We start from the raw sequence: 21,084 nt of genomic DNA on the forward strand, positions 1-21,084 counted from the left end.
CTGCCAAGGCTTCTTGGCGCTGGGTGAGTATGATGCCGGCAGCTGCTGGAGCTTTAATACCTTGAAAAGAGCCAGGTTTTTATCAGTTTCCTGAATAAGGCCCTGTTGAATTCTAACCTGATAGTCACGGGGAGGGATTTCCATAAGACAGATGCTTGGTAAGAGAAACCCTTTCCTCCCCATCTAGATCTTTTTATTCTAGGAACACATACCAATCCTGTGTTGGAAGACCTAAGACAGTGTTGGGGCTGATATACAGAAAACAGGGTTTGAATATCCACAGCCCCTCCTCCATATATATCCTTATGCAATAGGCACAGGGCTTTAAAATTCACTCTCTGATGGATTGGAAGCCAATGTAGCTGCTTGATCACTGCTGACGTGGGCTGGTATTTAGGTAACCCAAGCAGAACCCGAGCCGCTGCATTCTGAAGCGATTGAAGTTTTGTGATCTGTCCCTTGTCAACACCTAAATACAGGGCATTACAATAGTTGACTCTGGACAAAACAAGGGCTCCGACCACTGTTTTCCTAAGTGACAAAGGAATGAATGGCAAGATTTTCTGCAGGACTTTTAATGTAAAAAAGCATGCAGAGGGGACTTGATTTATTTGCAAGTCAAGTTTGAGGTCCTTGTAAAGCAGGAATCCAAGGTTCCTGGCCTTGGGCACAGGGACTGGACAACTGCCAGCCTCAGGAGGCAACCAGGCCAGGCTCCATACTGATGATAGTTAACCAAACTCTTAGACCTCGTTTTTTTCGGTGTTAATCTTTAAAAAGTTCAAATTCATCCATGCCATCACATCTGTGAGGCAATTACAAAACCTGCCCGCTGTTAGCCCCACACTTTGTGTCACTGATACTACTAGTTGAGTGTCGTCAGCGTACGACACCAACATAATGCCATGTTCTTTAATTACTTGTGCCAGAGGTCTGACATATAAATTAAATAGTGTCGGGGACAAGGCTGAACCCTGTGGGACTCCACATGGGAGGTGGAAGATTCCCGATTGCAGGCCATTCCAGGGGATCAGTTGTTTTCGTGATGTTTAGAATGATGTAAGTAGGGTCAGAGCCACATCTTCTATACCTGCTTCCCTCAATTGTCGAAGCAATACCGCATGATTTACGGTATCAAAAGCTGCGGTCAGATCGAGCAGGAAGAGTGCAGCTCTGCCTCCCCCGTCCATCACTTTACGGATCTCTTCTGTAGCCGTGATTAAAGCTTACTCAGTGGAATGCCGGGAATGGAAACCATGTTGTGTGGAGTCTAGAATGTTATTGTTGTCCAGGTATTCTGTCAGTTCTAGATTCATGGCTTTCTCCAAGACTTTTGATGGTAGTGGAAGGCAGGAGATTGGGCAATAATGTTTTGCCTCTGAAGGGTCTAAGAAGGCCTTCTTTAGAATGGGCCTGATACATGCCTTTTTCCAAGAAGATGGAAGTTCCCCAGAACTAATGCTCTCATTTAGTAGGGGGTCAAGGAAGAACTTACTTCTTCCGATACCAGATGTAATATATGAGGGGGACACGGGTCCAGCGGTGAGCCCGACTTGGTATGTAGCAGCAGGTTGGCAACTTTATCTGCCTCCAGAGCGGAAAAACGTGACAACCTATGCAGTGATGTCAGGTTATCCAAACAATCTGCCCTTTTCATTTCCGGGACACTTGCGGCAGTAGCTAGCCCATCATATACCGTTTGAACTTTGTTTTGAAAGAAAACGGCCATTTGTGCCGCAAAGTTTTGATCCGGCGAAAATACACTGTCACACGGACATTTTGATAGTGCCGTCACAGTTTTGAACAACTCCTTGAGGAGTTCCTCGTCTCCGGGATTTTTGCAGTAATGTAAACAGATTTGGCGTGTTTTATGGCTGCCTTATATTCTTCTAAGGCTTTATTATAGTCTTTTTTATGATCAGCACTATAGTCCGATCTCCAGATACCCTCCCTACGTCTACAGGTTACTTTAATTTGGCGGAGCTCAGTCGAATACCAGGGTGAAGTAACATGTTTGTTTTAGGGGTGTGTTTAGTGGTTTCCGGGGCTAGCGTGTTTACTGCTGAACTAAGTCAGCTTTCAAAATTTCTGGCTGAGGAGTTAGAGTCAGAGGTCACCTCCGGGGGGTTCTTCTCCAGGGCAGTTACCAGGTCACTCTTTTGAATGGATTTCCAAGGGCGTGATTTAAATATGCCTGACCTTTCCCGACGTTGTTGGAGGGAGCTTTAGGCGAAAGTGTATTGCAGAGTGATCCGACCATGATAGAGGTTGCACGCTAACTATCTTGAGATGTTCATTGTTGGTAAAGATACCGTCCAGCGTGTGACCTGCTGAGTGTGTTGGTTCTGCTACAATCTGCCTCAGACCAAAGCTAGCAAGATTGTCTATCAAGTGAGAAGTATCCGAGTTATTGTTGGATTCCAAATGGAAATTAAAATCCCCCAATACCGTAAATGTTGGGGTATCCAAGCAAGACTCCAAAAACGTCCGGAGCGTACTAGAGAAAGGCGATCTCACCCCTGTTGGCCGACAAATTAGTAGCCCCTGAAATAATTCCAAATGATTATTTCTAATACTAAAGGACAGTGCCTCAGCCTGTAACGATGATTGTGGCAGGATTCGAACTGTGAAGCAAGATCGATATATAATAGCTATCCCTCCCCCTTTCAATTCGACCCTATCCATGTGTGCAACTAAGTAGCCTGATGGGACTGCTGCGTTCCAATCCGGTTCTGATGCCTCATTGGCCCAGGGTTTCCGTAAGAAACACAAGATCTGGATTTTCAACTTGGATCAAACATTCCAGGTCATATTTGTGTTTGCTCATTGATCTGGCATTTAGTAGGATGCCACTGATTGACTCGGCGCTAGAGCAATTGTGCAATTCAAACATTCCACACGTATAACATGCATATATGTGTGAGGTGTGCTTTGGAGCGTGTCTATAGAGGCCTACATTGTGGATGGAGCTTTACCTTGGGCAGCCCTGTATTGGGGTTCTGTGGCAGGACGGCCCTGTTGCTACCGAATTAGTGTAGGACAAGATGCAGCTGGCCACCCACAGCACTAGCCTGCTCTTGTGTTGCCACAGCTGGGCGGGTGTAGGCGGCCAGCAATAGGGGGGTGGGAGTGTTGTGCTCTCAGCTCACTAGCCGCCGGTCTTCCCCGGGGCCATGCCCTTCCGCATTTCGCTGCGCAGCTGCCTGCTGCCCTCCGTCACTCTGTAACCCTTTTTAGGTCTTGCGTGGCGTTGCAGCTCAAAGCGCTGCTCGTCTCGGCGAGATTTATTGTGAATGAGGATTTTCAGAAAAGGGCTTTAAGCCCCACCCCTCATTTCCATTGGCTGGCATCACCGTTAATGCTAAACGGTGGCCTGCCATTGGAAATGAGGGTTTTTGGGTGACGCCCTTTTGCCTCTGATCGGACTGGGTCACCTGCTTTGCTGCTGTCGCAAAGCTCTTTCTTAACTTTATGGGGCCATGTGTTTATTTAGAAAAACACATGGCCCCATAAAGACAAGAGATCGATGCTTGGTCCACCCATGCTCCGGCTGCAGCGCGGTCCTCTTTTACTTTCGGGACAGCGCTTGATTATTTAATTAATTTGCAGCGGAGTTTGCCAGTCGAGCCGTTTTCACTTTTGCGGCCGGACAGCGCTTGTTCTCATCATGGCACCTAGCATGGCGCCTGGTCTCATCATTTGATTTCACCATAGCGCCCGCTTCATGGGACGCCATGCACATTAGTGAAACATGAACAGGTGCCGTGCTTTATATTTTAGCTCGGTCCCTGCTTTCATCGTTATTCTTTTTATTTTATAATTATGGCACCCGTAGCTTCTGGTTCCGGCCATCACTCCACCTTGTTTCCCACCGGCCTCCACATACCGTGCACTTGCTCAGCACTGGCAGCTCCACTGTTTCAGGCCAGGGGGAGAGGAGTTTGGCACAAATCTAACAGCCTCACTGCACACGCAAGGGAGCCCCAGTCTTCTGTCACCGTAAGGCCACATGATGCAGTCCCCTTCCAGTCATGCTGCCCACACATCCGGAAGTACCGGAGTACAGTGGTTTTGCTAGCCGCTGATCTTCTTTCATTCTGCGCTGGTGCAGTGGACCCGAAAGCAGCAAAGGAAGCAGGAGGCTTGGGCGCAGCTGCTCTCCGCGGGCAGAGCACTCACCAGAGGTGCTTCGCTATAAGCAGGTGAGGGACCCATGGGTTAAAGAAGTAAATCAAGTGTCAGGCGGGGGATAAAGTAAACACAGCCCCCACCCCCCCTTGTCCTATTGTTGTCTTCCCGTAGCTCCCGACCCCTCTCCATCCCCCCAAGAGTCCTGCCTTGCGCTGCCTTATAGTGCTGCAGGGCAGGGCTCCTGTGCCTCGTTCTCACAGGAGACCTGGGGGTCTGCAGAGCCAGGGTTAACTTTTTTTTTTTGTTTCAATTTTATCGCACAAACTCGACACAAAGGTGTCCGAGCACTTAAAATGAGCCCCAGTTGCATTACAGATGGACACATTCCTTTTTAGGCATGGGTAGATTAAATAATTTGCCAGAATAATAGGATGTTTGAGCCTCGCCCCAGACTCTAACCTGGTTCCTCAGCTTCGAAGTCAGTCACTCTAGCTGTTAAACCACATTCTTAACTTGCCAATTACCATTTGACTATAGATGTAAAATCAAGCTGTAGCTCCAGTGTAAGAGATTTTTAAAGCAATCACTCATTAAAAACAGCTGAAAGTTGTGATTCTCAGATGGGGTTTTCTAATGATTATGAACCCTCATTCGATTGCTAAATACATTTGATCTGTGTGAGTGGCAATGAAATCGCCTCCTCCCAAGATGACTGACTGAGGTGGCCGTCAAATGTTCTTTAATAGATTTAAATGGTGGCGGCCACCTTCATGTGCCTGATTTTTCATTTACTTTTTAAAGCGTGGTTTTTATTACGAATTGATTTCAATCTACTTTGCTTTGAAAAATAAGTGGTGACACATAGTTAAAAGTGGTGGAAAGATAACATTTTGCATCAGGCTTCCAATAACAACTTTACTGAGTTCTGTCCTGGTGGCAGATGCAAAGCAATTGTACTCATGACAGTCTTTCTTTTATGTCTCTATCCCTCACACCAGTTCCTATTCCTCCTCTGGTTTCCTGGCTCCTTGGATGCCTTGTGTACCGCACGCCTTTTACCTCCTCTGTTTATTCTACAGTGTCCTCTGCTTGCTGTCCTGCACACTTTGCTGGGTCCAAAGCTCTGAGGCTTTTTATTTTAGGATTTTTAATCAAATTGTTATCCTTATAACACTCTGGCGTGAACTGTGCGATCAGTAAGCTTACTGTCGGCATTTGCGTCAGTGTTGTCTCACTCGCCTTTCAGTTCAAGCCCTATAATGTCCCTCTGTAACTCCCGTTCTTCCTGCAAGTGGGTGACTTCACTCTCGCTATTTTGCTTTATTTGGCTTTATGAACCTGCTGCACAATACCCGATAATAGGAAAAAACATTTAAATTACATAAAGCACAGGATGGTTAATCTTAAAACTCAAACTTAGTTCACCAATTCCAAAGTAAGCTGCTTTACCAGTTACATCACTCCATTGAAAAGTAAAAAACATCCTTTACAATGGCAATTGCTCTAACTTTCACAAATGCGAGACCGATTGCATTGCAAATGCTTGTTGGTTTAGCAAAGGGGGCACTCCCCGTTTTGAAATTGGGTCAACTACGAGAAGCTGTGAGCCAGAGGGGTTGATGAGGCCACTTCTCAATGGGTTTTGTACTCGGAGGTGGGCGAATGGAATAGGATTGCAGGAGCGGTCGGCGGCCTCCATTCTGCTCATGCATGGAATTCAATAAAGTTTGTTTGTGCCTGCTGTCTGGCCAAATTCCGTTTATGAGGGCTATGCCTGTGAAACAGAAACTGTGCGTGCTGAGCCAACAAAAGCCACGTGGGGAACCAACAATTTGTAACAGGCAGAATACACAAACGAAAGGAAACATATCCGAGAAAAATATCCTTGCAGCAAAGTCGGACGCCTCTACCGCTGCTGCAGAACGAGCGGCATCACCGGTCACCCCCCTAGAGTCTTCAGCATCTAACATGCGTGGGGAAAACACGAATGAAGGTTCACTTGATGTCTGCAATAACGGACGACGATTTTCGCTTACATCACAACAGCGTGATACTCCCAAGCAAACCGGTGCTGCAAAGGTGCATTCTGGGGCTTGTGGTTCTGGCGCATCCCCGAAAATTCCAGGTATGTTTAAAATAGTTAAAGATGTGACCTTGGTGCAGTCCCGCCGCTCCTCTCTTGTCAAGACCGCCTCTCTCACTACTGTAGTTAACAGATCTGACCCTCCTGTTAAGATAAGTGACAATAGTAACATCATCATTGAAACCGCGGAACAAAAAGGGGAGACTCCAGTCGCTTCTTTACCGGAGGCCTTTTCGGGGGTCAGTTTGAGGAGTGAACACCTGGACCTAGGTGAGGTCCCCTCCCACACCTCCCACACCTCTCTAGTACCTCCTTATGTGTTACTGGACCCCGCATCTATTGCTTCAGAGGATTTTCCAAATATAGAAGCTAACCAAGATATTGAATCTGTTGATTCAGCAGGCAATTTTTACTCAATGTCTGACCTCTCCAACGCATTGGAGTCTGGGAGTATCGATGCAGAGGGGCAGGATTGGGGAGATGATACCAGCTTGAATCACTCACTCCTAGATGCGGACCAGGATCAGGATCAGGAGTCATCTATGGAAGAGGAGGACTGTAACGAAACCCCCTTGTCTGAAAGAAGGGAGTGGGGTGAGGGAGAGCGCACAGTACGCAGGGCTCCTGTAGTTTCAACATCAGCGCTACCCTCACCGGCTTCTCAAGATTTGGCAGTCTCTTCAGCAGGAGTCATGGTGGATCAAACTATCCCAGAGGTTACACTCAATATGCTATACCAGCTCATGCTGCAACATCGAGAGGAGTCTAAAACTGAGAATCTGCGGATACAAGGTGCAGTCCGTCGTCTTCAGAATAACTTCAGGAGAGTGGTGAGAACTTGCAATGAAACATCTGCAAGAGTCCTGGAAGTGGAAGGAAGAATTTCGGCAATTGAGGACGTTATAGTAGATCAGAAATCTCAACTTTCCACTTTCAACACGTTGAAGGATGACATTAACTGGAAACTGACCGATTTGGAGAACAGGTCTCGGCGCAACAATCTGCGAATTCTCGGAATTCCAGAATCCAGTGAAGGGACAAATGTGCGACAGTTTGTAGTCGATCTATTCGTAGAAGCATTTCCTGAACTTTCCCAGTGGCAGTGGGAAGTTGAGATACAAAGAGCACATAGGTTCCCTTTTTCGCAGAGGAAGCCCAGGGATGCCTCAAAAGCGATGCCTAGAGCTATTTTAATAACTCTTAATAATTTTTTGGCACGGGAGGCTTTATATAATCTGGCTCGCCCAGACCGAAAACGTAAGGCGAAAAATTTAGATTTTTTTGTTCGACCAGATTATTGCCATGCCACAGTTCAACTACGCTGGCAGCTACGCCAACTAATTCCTCTTTTCCAAGCCAAAGGCGCTCAGGCCTATCTACTTAACCCTTCAAAGCTTAAAGTGGTTAATAAGGAGAAAATATATTTTCTGACTACTGAGCAAACTGCTAAAGACTGCCTACATTCACTTTGAAGTTATTATAAAGTTTTCATCGCAACATTCAATTACTTGGCATATTTGGCATATTAGGGGCATCATATGATTAGTATGGGTATCATGTATTTTAGGTTTTGTTTAGAGATGAAATGGGTAGATATGTGTAAAGCATACAAGGGTTTAGTAGAACCAGAAGGGCGGTCAATGCAATGAGGTGGATAGAGAAACAAGTCTGCTTCTCCTTTTTTTTTTTTTTTTCTTCTCTGACCATCCTCATTTTTTTTCTTTCTCTTCCCTTTTCTCTTGCGATACCCAAGGCAGATGGAAACATGCGGTGAGCTACATCTAGCTTCTCTTTACATCATCATCTTAGGGACTGCTCAGTCCCTATGCCCCGTGTGGGTGGGTGCTGGGAAGGGTGGGGGGCGGGGGTTCAAAGGGTGGCGGGTGTTTGCGGTGTTCTGTGGGGGGGCAAGCAAGGACAGCTCTAGTTATTCTACGAATTATTGAGATCATGATTTTGCAGGACTTTCTGATCTATGCCAGTACCCATTTATACTTTTTGATGGTTCAATTTCTTTTTTTTTTTTTTTTTTTCTCACTATTCAATCTATCTCATATGTCAAATGACAATCTATTGCTTAGATACTAATTTGTCGCGATGACTAGCATCAGGGTATGTTCTTGGAATGTCTGTGGTCTTAATAATAAAAAGAAACGTGGTATATGTGCACAAATAATCCAGAGTATGAGACTAGATTTTCTCTGCATACAGGAAACTCATCTTAAATGGGACAATAGAGCTTGGCTGGCTGACCTGGGCATGTATGTGCTCGGCTGCACTAATCAAGGCACTACTACCAAAGGGGTAGCTATACTTAGTAGAAGTAATCTGGCTGTCCTGAAACGAATCAAGACCGACCAATATGGCCGTTGGATAATAGCTGAAATTGTAGTAGAATGTACCTCGTGGACGCTTTGCTCCATGTATGGTCCAAATACGGACGACCCTGATCTGCTGAATTTTTTAAGCGTAGAGCTTGCTGATTGGCCTTCTACGCTTCTTCTTTGCGGGGATCTAAATATCCATTTGGAACCTGATTTTGATATCATTCACGAATTAGTTTATACAGGTCCAAAAAGGAAGATCTTTAAAGCATTACATGGTCTGGTTTCCGAGTTTAGTCTTCAGGACGTAGGATTCATTAAAAGAAGTACTCTTCCGGGATATACTTTCTTCTCGGCACCCCATAAAAAATTTGTCCGGTTGGACTATTTTTTCATATCATCTATATTAATATCCAACTGTAAGTATGAGATATTTCCAAAAATAATATCGGACCATAATCCCATAGTAACAGAATTTAAAACAGATTTTATATTATCTGGCAAAGTAACATCATGGTCATTTGAACGGAGGTTGCTAGTAGATCCATCCTACATTGCGCATATGGAAAAATGGATTAAGGATTTTTTTGAACTTAATATGGGTTCAACGACTGTTCAGATGGTATGGGATGCCTTCAAATCAGGGGTGAGAGGAGAAACTCTATCTTATTCAATTAATAGGCAAAGGGAATACCAGCGTAAGTTAACAACTTATTATAATGATATACAGGATTGTGAGGTTGCATTAGTGGATGCTATTAAGAACTCCTTAGATACCAAGAAAATTAATGCCACTTTAGCTATATCTAAGTCTCGGCTGTATGAAAATTTTGCCTCCAAACTCGCAGAACAACTTGCTGTTTTCAATACACAGGTTTATGAGATGGGCGAGCGGTCTGGACATCTTTTGGCAAAGAAAATTCGGCAAAAAGCCAGCCTAAATACTATAAATAAAATACAAGATGAATTTGGTCAGGTGTATGATCAGCCAGACAAAATACTGGAGGTGTTTCGTTTGTTTTATAAAAATTTGTATATGGAGGAGGTGACCGCGTATTCAACGGAATCACTTTCAAATTTCATTGTCAATAATGAGTTTTCCAGGCTGTCGCCTATGTTGAAAGCTTCACTAGATAAAGATATAACCTGGGAGGAGATAGAAGCAGCTATTCTCTCTCTACCTGCGGGTAAGGCAATGGGACCGGATAGAATTCCTCTTGAATTTTATAAAATTTTCAGACATTTGTTAAAGCAGGCACTATCCTTAACATGCTTGGAAGCACAGAAAGGGTTTACACCCCCCTCTTGGAGTGAATCAATCATTATGGCCTTCCTTAAAAAGGAGAAACCACCCTTACAACCATCCTCTTATAGACCTATATCTCTTTTAAATGCCGATAGCAAAATTTATTCTAAAATATTAGCAACACGTCTTTCGGGAATTATTTCCACAATAGTCTCGCACTCCCAGCATGGGTTTATTCCTAATAGAGATACCTCTGATCATGTCAGACGAGTGATTGCTTTGATGGACTGGGCCCACGCCTCAAGCATAGATTTGGGTATCACCCTGTTGGATGCCGAAAAGGCATTCGACAGGGTGGCTTGGCCATACCTCTGGGATCTTCTCATCCGAAAAGGCTTCGGCCTTAAAATGGTTACAGCCCTAAAAGCACTCTATGCTGCCCCTGTTTCCTGTATTAGTATTGCTGGGAAGAAATCCTTGCCTTTTAGTATAAACCGTGGGACTCGGCAGGGGTGCCCTGTTTCACCTCTTCTTTTTGCTCTTTATATTGATATCTTTTTAAATAGACTTAATAATACAGAGGACATAAAACCAGTTCAAGTGTCTGCTACAATATATAGAGCCCTTGCATATGCAGATGACATCGTTGTATTGACAACAGATATTAAGCGGGCAATGCCAGTAATACAAGACCTTGCATTGCAATTTGGTAACTTTTCTGGTTATAGACTAAACGTACAAAAAACACAAATTTTATTTGTAGGACCGAATCCCCCAGAACAGTTAAATATAGTTTCAGCTGCTATTTATTTGGGTATAAAAATTACATCCCCAGTTGGCGCTATTCCTGAACTTAATTTTATGCCCATACTCAAAAAAGCGCAGTCATCTTTAGAACGTATTGATCATTTTCATTTATCTTTATTTGGCAGATGCAACGTTTTGAAAATGATGATTTTACCCAAATTTTTATATATGTTCAGAACAATCCCACTACCGTTTCCCTTGACTTTCTTTCAACAGCTGGAAAGGATGTCGGCAAGATTTCTCTGGGGGTATAGGGGTCACCGTAGGTCATTTAAAAAAATGATTCTTCCCAAATCAAGAGGAGGCTGGGGAATCCCACATTTTCTTTTTTATTATCTGGCTGCAGTGCTACAGTTTATTTCACCCTTGATAATAGGGCCACGAGTACGTATTCCAGCTAGCCACACACCTTCTATTTATGAATTTGCAATGGGTACAGATTGTCATGGTAGTTTTTTGAGAATTGTAGAACCCAGCTATTTCAAAAAAACAAAGTTTAAGGTTTTGAGTGCTGCTTTCGGCACTTGGCGGCTAATTAAAAAGCAAATGGGTATTGGCAAAATTTTGGTGTACACACCATTCAAATCATTCAATATCTTTCCTGCAACTTTTCAGGATACAGTTATGACACGTTGGCGTAACTTAGGTATCAATTGTATAGGCGATCTTTGTGAGGACGGTCAGTTAACCCCCTTCTCAGTGTTAGAGACTAAATACAACCTAACTTGTAATGATTATTTTAAATATGTGCAGATACATAGTTTTCTCAATACCTTTTCTCCGTCAGTTCGATCACGGCTGATCAGGATTCCTCTGATAGACAGTCTTTTCACTAAAAAAAAGATCGGCACATATTATAATTTACTTTTGGCCTCACTTCCTGACGATATTTTGTCTTGTCAAAAAAAATGGAATGCAAAATTGGGGATAACTGATACTAAAATTCAAGAATCAATAGATTTGGCCAATACAATACTAATAACTGGGAGATCACGCACACAGCACTATATGGCTTTATTCGATCTATACTATTCACCTGCCAAAATTAGCAAATGGTCAACTACTGTAGGTATACTGTGTAGCCGATGCGGACTTTATGCAGCAGATGCCCTCCATATGTTTTTTGCATGCCCTCGTTTGTCTCCTGTACTGTCAGAAATCCAAACTTTTTTAACAATATTGATGAACCAGACAATTATTCTGTCAGGAGAACTAATAATAATAGGTTTGCCATCATTTGAGTTATCTGTGGGACAGACAAATTTTCTTTTTGTTTGTATGTCTATTTGGAGGGCATGTATCACTCAAGCCTGGCTGAGTCCAGACTCTCCCACCTTCCCTACCTGGAGAGCATGTTTACTTGCTAAGTATAATTTGGAAAAGGCCATATATAGAGTTAAAAGTAGGAAAAAGAGAAGGTTGGGTGAAGAACTTTGGAGTCCTTTAGAGAACTGGATCAATGATACTTTGACCTAAGTAAAGTACCTGGTTTCTTTTTCTTTTTATCATTAACTGTATTTGTGGATTGTATTACTGGTTCTTTTTTTTTTTTTTTTTTTTCTTTATACATTGCTGTACCTTGCTTGCATTAAATAATAAATGCTCATAAATAGAAAAAAAAAAAAAAAAAAAAAAAGGAAACATAAAAAGAAGTGCAATTAAACCTAATGAAATAGATAGACAAACAAAAATACCAGGGCCAGTCGCCAGGGATGGGAACTACCCACGAAAGGTGTGAAAAGTGTGAAAATTAGCCACAGAAAGGAAGGGAATTTCAAAAAGCACACAAAAGAACCAATGGGAAGAAAGGGGTGTAATCCATTCCCCTGGAGGAGATACTGCATGTCTCGCAGAGCAGCGCATGCGCGGTGCTATGCTTGACCCAAAAAGGTTCAACACAGAGACAGGGGCCAATGCATGGCAGAGGGCTCAGCATTTAGGGTTTAAATCATGGCTTGTTTATTAAATATCCTTCTCTCTCTTCACAGATGCAAGGGCACTTATCACATATTATGATTATTTTTGCCTTTCCGTCTTTGGTGTACTGGTATGTGTTTGCTTTGTCGATTTTGTTTAGTAAAGGATACTAGCCTTGATCTTTGTGCTGTGAACAGCGTCATCTGCATTGTGCACAATCCAAACAAACATCACTGGTTCTATAGAATAACTGAAAGCTGTTCACAAATAGAGTTTGTTTGAGTTAAGCTGCAGGAAGATACCTTTAAATACAAACTAAAAAGGTGCACGTTTTTATTAACCAATTTAGATATGCGCAACGAGGCGTCTTACACCACAATATTCCGATGTGTTGCAGAACAGCACGGGCAGCATTAGAATAAAACAAGTAACTAGCACGGATAATACGGAACAATGTATGATAGTGGAGTTCTGTTAATATTAAAGCAACGCTTGTTTGCAGGAAAAATCACTGGGGAAGCAGATTCTTGCGCCAGGAGTTACAACTTGCACAATATTGCAATTTAACAGGTCGTAGCTATGGTTATACTGGAAAAGAACTTGCAGCCACCTTCTGGGATTCTATGAAAACATGATGGATGAGCTTAGGGGTGCTTCTCCCTACCAAGGGCCTGAGTATTAGTGTGAAAGAAACATTTTGTTTAATAATGTTTTCACAGTACAAGGCATTCCTTCCAAAACGACAACTCAGTGAATCCCCCTTTTTTTTTTTTATAAAAAAGTTCAAAATATCAAGCCAAGTTTGACTTTCCTTCAAAAGCTTGTTTTTCAGTTACTTCTGAGAAACAGCAGACAGACAGCTCTGCACTCTAGCACTTGATAGCTATAACTCGCACATTTCCTAAAGAAAGAATCAACGCCCTATTTCCCAAGATTCTAAAATAAATGCAATTAGAGCAGAGCCATATGATCAGGTGCCACTAGCATGCAACGCAGCCTTTCCATTTCACACGAGCTCGGATTGCAAGCTCATTGAATCTGAGTACAGTGTGCGAGTTGTTTATATTAGCACTACTTCTCATCACGAAACCTTGGAATTAGACTTAGAATATGCTCTGACTGGAAATCCTCTCCTTACTTAGGAAAGTGTTCAATTTGAACCTCCTACAACCCATGATGTTAATGAGGAAATTGCACTGGTAGATTCTTCTATATTAGCAATTCCTCTGGACTTCAGGACATTTTCTGTCAATTACATACTCATTGGAGACCTGAACTTCCACCTCGACAACCCCAGCGACCCCAACTCCACTATCCTTCGTGACAACCTCGCCAGCATCGAACTTAAACAACTCGTCAACACACCGACTCACAGAGCAGGACACACCCTCGACCCCATCTTCGCGACAGGAAATAGCATCCAATTCAGCCACACAACGCAGCCGCCATGGACCGACCACCACTGTGTACTTCGCCATCAACAAACCCAAGGCACCCAAACCAGCCCCACGCCCACCACGAAGGAACTGGAGCAAGGATACCGATAAGCCACTTAACACCTGGGCACCCGAATCAAACGACGCAGCCAGAGAACTCCACACCTGGAACTCCGACTGCGCAGGCGAGCTTGCCCCGACAGACAACGTCCCAGGAAAGTCGCCTGGTTCACCACCACTCTCCAAGAAGCCAGAAGCACCTGCAGACGCCTGGAGAAGAACTGGAGAAACACCAAGACAACCGAAAACCACACCACCTACAAAGACTCCATGACGGACTACCACAACCGGATCAGAGCCACCAAGAGGAACTTCATCCACAACAAAATCCTGGCCAACTCCAAGGAACTTTTCAGTGTCGTTCAAGAATTCACCAACCCACGCAGCGAAGCCACAGACATCACCTCATCCCAAGACCTCTGCGATAAGCTTGGAACTTATTTCCACCTCAAGATCAAAAACCTCTACAACAACTTCATTGACCATCCACAAGGCACCACAAACGCCCCCCAGAAACACCAGCCAGCCCACCATCTCCAACTGGACACCAATCACGGCCGAAGACACCGTCTCGACCATGAAAAGCATCCACTCGGGGGCCCCCACCGACCCCTGCCCCCCTCACATCTACCACAGAGCCGCGGCTGCCATCGCACCCGAACTACAACACACCATCAACACCACCTTCAAAACAGGCACCCTCCCAGACGACTGGAAGCGCAGAAGTCAGACCTCTACTCAAGAAGCCTACAGCTGACCCCACCGCCCTAAAAAACTATCGGCCCATCTCGCTCCTCCCCTTCGCAGCTAAAGTTGCAGAGAAAAAGTCAACAGGAAACTGACACAATTCATTGAAGAAAACGCCGTCCTCGACCCGTCCCAATCCGGATTCCGAAGCAACAACAGCACAGAGACTGCCCTACTTTCTGCCACAGATGACATCTGCACCCTCCTGAACCAAGGCCACTCCGCAGCCCTCATCCTACTCGACCTATCAGCGGCCTTCAACACCGTCTCCCACCGCACACTAGTCGCCAGACTACACGACGCAGTTATACAAGGAACAGCCCTGGACTGGATCCGATCATTCCTCACTGGAAGAAGCCAAAGGATCAGACTCCCACACTTCCTCTCCGACCCCACGAAAATCACCTGCGGAGTCCCACAGGGTTTATCCCTGAGCCAACATCTACATGGCCCCCCTCGCAGCCATTGTCAGACAACACAACCTCAGCATCGTATCCTATGCCGACGACACCCAGCTCATCCTCTCGCTCACCAAAGATCCCACCACTGCAAAACTCAAATGCAAGACTTCACAGTCTGGATGACCAACAGCTGCCTGAAGCTCAATGCCGAGAAAACAGAAGTCCTCGTCCTCAGTACCACCCCTTCTGCATGGGACAGCACCTAGTGGCCGACCGCCCTCGGAAGCCCACCTACCCCCTCAGACCACGACAAGAACCTCGGCTCATCACTCGACTCATCACTCGCCATGAACCGACAGGTCAACACCATCACCTCCAGCTGCTTCAACACCCTCTGCATCCTCCACAAGACCTTCAAGTGGATCCCCCCTGAGTCAAGGAAGACAGGCACCCATGAACTCATAACCAGCAGACTGGACTATGGAAACGCACTCTACGCCGGCATCAACAAGTCCCTACTCCGCAAACTCCAGACAATACAGAACACCGCCACCAGACTCGTCCTCTGTATCCCCGACACAAACACATCAGTCAACACCTACGAAGTCTCCACTGGCTCCCCGTGGAGAAAGAGTCACTTTCAAAATACTCACATTGCCTACAAATGCCTACACAACAATGGACCCAAATACCTCAACAACAGAATCAACTTGCATGTACCCAAAAGAAACCTCCGATCTTCCAACCTCGCACTGGCTGAAACCCCGTGCATCTACAGAGCCAGAGCAGGCGGAAGATCCTTCTCTCACATTGCAGCCAAGACCTGGAATGAGCTACTGGCAGACATCAGATGCGCCCCCTCCCTGAACACCTTCAGGAAGACCCTCAAGACCTGGCTCTTCGGCTAAACAGATCTGTGGACCCCCCCTCAGCGCCTGGAGACCCTCACGGGTGAGTAGGGTGCTTACAATTCCCTGATTGATTGATTGATTGATTGACATGATTATCAATCAGACCCATTATAAGTTGTGAGTAAATGTTAAACCTTTCAATTTCAGGATAGCCAACCCACGCTGGCCAATTTCAAGAGCAAATGCTACACTCAAATGAGTATTTTCTGACGGGATTTCCTTCACACTTCATTATCAAACTAAGGAGTAAATTCCATTTCTGGATTCTACTCTGTGTTTAGTGCTTGATTTAGAAACTGGAGTTTTCCCATTACCATCTTATTGTAAATCACACGGTTGGGTGATACAAAATATCAACTGTCTAGGCCTAAGAGCCGGCGGGGTGAAGTGGGGAGATGGGTTACAAATATTTGAGACTGTGTTCATCCTTTTTTAACCTAATGCACTGTGCACTTTCTAACCTGTATCAGGTTCTTTTTAACCCAGCCTTATCTGTCATATTTTGCAAAGTTTACGAAGGGAAAATAGTGCAAATCCTTTTTGCATCAGATTGCCTGCTTGCTTATTAAATGGAATAGAAAGTATTCCATGCCTAAAGCTTAGGATAAGATGCAACATAAAAATGTGCACCTGAGGCAAAATATTAGGTACACTGATTTATACCAATTTGTATTGTTAATTTTCCACATAGCAAGCAATCAGTTTTTGGAAGTAAATGGTAGGATTAAGTTTGAAGTAAAATCCTAGTGTTCAGGACCTTACAGAGTATGCATCAGACTTGCTGCAACTGTGGGTCAGGACGGGCGGGCTTGCTAAGTCAGCAGCAGAGATGAGGGTGGGTTGCCTGGGCACTCTTCAAAGTTCTCGTGCGACAGCTAGCCAGACATGTGCACTTTGAAAACAAGAACTCAACTGTCTTAAGATATCAGGTTTACAGCAAGGGCAGGCCTCCAGTACCCTTGGGAGTGGTAAGAGAGGACGCTCACTTCAATCCTGGTGTTGCTCTCATGCTCTCTACCTATCACCCGTTTGCCCGCCTCACCACTCCCCATAGATGCCAGCCGTGACTGACCTGGCATGGGGGTTAGTGTTGGGTTGTTTCCATTGAAGCAGGGCCTAGACTGGTTTGAATATGACTGGGTCTAATCTGAGGTGCCATGGTAAGCGAAAGAACAAAGGGTTGGAATGCTACACCTAGTGATTGCCAGTGTATTGACAAATTACAAGCATTACACCCATCACCTTTTGTGTGTTTGAGATACCACTCAATACCAGAGGTTAATAATTGTATGGATAGCGCCCATAACTTTCTGTATTAACCTCTGTTCTACTGATTGCCAATGGACTGCTCATAGGGATTGGTGCAGGTTAAGTGTCCTCAGATTCCAGCAGTCTGACCCCCAGGTTCTGAATTCTCTGAGGTTACCATAGCTCCTTTTTGAACAAGCTACTGTAGATGATGCTGCAGTAGCCCACAGAGGATAGAACCAGTGTTCTTGTTATGTCTTCTGGGTTCCTAGTTTGATGCCAAAGGATCTGTACAAAGCCACTGGGCAGAGACTCTGAATATTATGTGCATTTTAAATCATGAAATCTTGTTGAAATATTATTATCACTGCTGTTTTCCTAAAAATACTCTTCATTAAAATCTTACTTTTTCAGTTATACCAAACTAAAGTACTTATAAGACAGTACATTGAAGGTTGGAAATAATTATTTAATGAGCTTTTGTGTGAGAAAACGGTGCAAATATACATAACAAAATTATAAATTAGTAGAAAGTATAGACATCTTTTTGTATCATTTCAACCTGATGAGAAATAACAATGCATTGCTTTTTTGTTGTAATCAGCTATTCAAGTGGACATTTGTCATTAGTTACACATGGTGCAAAGCTCGTATTTTTGTGTACAATTCCATTAAACATCAGTCACACTCATACCATAAATTATAATAACCCTATTCTGGAAGGCACCTTAGAAAAATCTTTACTTTGGAATACTGTTGCCTTCTTGTGCAATTATCACTCAATTATGCAAAGGATTTACTTCTGTCTTCAAAAATTTAAATTTACAGCACTTAATTATCTGTTACAGAAACAATTAATTACCACATAATTGCTGCTTATTAGTAAAGCCTGGTTTATTATTTGACTGTTAAATATTTTGCCTTTTCCGATAAGTGTGCCTATTGCAATCCAGTATAATGATGGAAAGCTGTATTGTATGCTGAATTTAAACTGGAATGGCATGGTGAGCAAAAAAAACAATGGATTAAGGCCCAGATCTCTGTACTGGGGTGAGTGTATGACATTGTTCTGCATTCTGTCCATCAACAGTTCTTTTTGCATTTGTCACCCCAAGTGGGACGGGTATGCTCAGATGTGAGTCCCGTGCTCTCCATGCCACTGGAAGCAAGCTATCCTGGCTGAAGAGGGGTGAAACCCCAAAACCGGTCCTAGGATGCTTGTTTCCGGTCCAGAAAGAACCTGGCCTGGCAGTTCAGGCTGGATTGGTCCCATGGGGCACAGGGTCAAGACTGATTTGCGTATGGCTGGGTCCAAAGTGGAATGGCATGGTGAGCAAAAAATCGATGGATTTAGGCCCAGATCTCTGTACTGGGGTGAGTGTATGACATTGTTCTGCATTCTGTCCATCAACAGTTCCTTTTGGATTTGTCACCCCGAGTGGGACAGGTATGCTCAGACGTGAGTCCCGTACTCTCCATGCCACTGGAAGCAAGCTATCCTGGCTGAAGAGTGTGAAACCCCGAAACCGGTCCTAGGATGCTTGTTTCCAGTCCAGAGAGAACCTGGCCTGGCAGTTCGGGCTGGACTGTTCCCCTGGGGCACAGGGTCAAGACTGATTTGCGTATGGCTGGGTCCAAACTGGAATGGCATGGTGAGCAAAAAAACGATGGATTTAGGCCCAGAGATCTGTACTGGGTTAAGTGTATGACATTGTTCTGCATTCTGTCCATCAACAGTTCTTTTTGGATTTGTCACCCCGAGTGGGACGGGTATGCTCAGACGTGAGTCCCGTACTCTCCATGCCACTGGAAGCAAGCTATCCTGGCTGAAGAGTGTGAAACCCCGAAACCGGTCCTAGGATGCTTGTTTCCAGTCCAGAGAGAACCTGGCCTGGCAGTTCGGGCTGGACTGTTCCCCTGGGGCACAGGGTCAAGACTGATTTGCGTATGGCTGGGTCCAAACTGGAATGGCATGATGAGCAAAAAAACGATGGATTTAGGCCCAGATCTCTGTACTGGGGTGAGTGTATGACATTGTTCTGCATTCTGTCCATCAACAGTTCTTTTTGCATTTGTCACCCCGAGTGAGACGGGTATGCTCAGACGTGAATCCCGTGCTCTCCATGCCAGTGGAAGCAAGCTATCCTGGCTGAAGTGGGGTGAAACCCCGAAACCGGTCCTAGGATGCTTTTTTCCAGTCCAGAGAGAACCTGGCCTGGCAGTTCGGGCTGGACTGTTCCCATGGGGCACAGGGTCAAGACTGATTTGCATATGGCTGGGTCCAAACTGGTATGGCATGGTGAGCAAAAAAACGATGGATTTAGGCCCAGATCTCTGTACTGGGGTGAGTGTATGACATTGTTCTGCATTCTGTCCATCAACAGTTCTTTTTGCATTTGTCACCCCGAGTGGGACGGGTATGCTCAGATGTGAGTCCCGTGCTCTCCATGCCACTGGAAGCAAGCTATCCTGGCTGAAGAGGGGTGAAACCCCGAAACCGGTCCTAGGATGCTTGTTTCCAGTCCAGAGAGAACCTGGCCTGGCAGTTCGGGCTGGACTGTTCCCATGGGGCACAGGGTCAAGACTGATTTGCGTATGGCTGGGTCCAAAGTGGAATGGCATGGTGAGCAAAAAATCGATGGATTTAGGCCCAGATCTCTGTACTGGGGTGAGTGTATGACATTGTTCTGCATTCTGTCCATCAACAGTTCTTTTTGGATTTGTCACCCCGAGTGGGACGGGTATGCTCAGACGTGAGTCCCGTACTCTCCATGCCACTGGAAGCAAGCTATCCTGGCTGAAGAGTGTGAAACCCCGAAACCGGTCCTAGGAAGCTTGTTTCCAGTCCAGAGAGAACCTGGCCTGGCAGTTCGGGCTGGACTGTTCCCCTGGGGCACAGGGTCAAGACTGATTTGCGTATGGCTGGGTCCAAACTGGAATGGCATGGTGAGCAAAAAAACGATGGATTTAGGCCCAGAGATCTGTACTGGGTTGAGTGTATGACATTGTTCTGCATTCTGTCCATCATCGGTTCTTTTTGAATTTAAAGGTGCAGCATATCACAAATTTATTTATGTATCTTTTGTATCAGAGTGCTGCACATAGAGAGATCTCAAGAGGGTTACATTACAATCATGATCCTAGTAATTTAAGATATGCTGTGTATACATAGGTTTCCAAGAGTAAGGTATCTAACAATTGTGTACAATAACTAATAAGGAGAAGGAGAATGATAGTTACAAGCGATTTATCAAAAAGTATGTGATAAAACAATAGTAATAAACACACAAAAAACAGAGGGGTGAGAGGATAGAAAACCCTCTTCAACCTCCCGCTCAGTAATTAAATCATAAAAAAAAGAGGGATAATAATAATAATAATGCTGTATGAATATGGGTGAGTAAGTGGGAATGTACCAACCTTATAAAACTGCCCTCACACACAGCAAGCTGTGCCATGCTTCATCATAGGGCTGCTAACACACCTCTGCGCCAGCCCAGTGCTGGAGGTGGAGCAATAAGGGGGGGAAGACAATACAACATACAGTGCCAGATCACAGGTGAGAAATTGTGCAGAAAAGTGATATAAAACTGGTCTCAGGGAATCCTTATTACAATTTTAATATTAGGTACCCTGTCCAGATTTAAAACAAAGAGTGTGGATGCTGGGTTGGGGAGCTTATAATGAGACGCCAACCCCTCCACTCTGCATAAGTGTCGACATGTTTCTGCCGGCAAAAAACAATACCCCGGCTTTCCTCAGGACTCTCAGCA

General features: G+C 44.6%; 1 protein-coding gene across 1 annotated transcript in view; it reads right to left on the reverse strand.

Annotated features, from left to right (window-relative positions):
- The window catches only part of LOC146802430 (protocadherin-9-like), an 891,842-nt gene that overhangs the window by 359,730 nt on the left and 511,028 nt on the right, over positions 1-21,084 (reverse strand). The gene's annotated exons all lie outside the window — the stretch shown is intronic.

Source organism: Triturus cristatus, chromosome 8 (assembly GCF_964204655.1).
Source record: "Triturus cristatus chromosome 8, aTriCri1.1, whole genome shotgun sequence".
Taxonomy (NCBI): domain Eukaryota; kingdom Metazoa; phylum Chordata; class Amphibia; order Caudata; family Salamandridae; genus Triturus; species Triturus cristatus.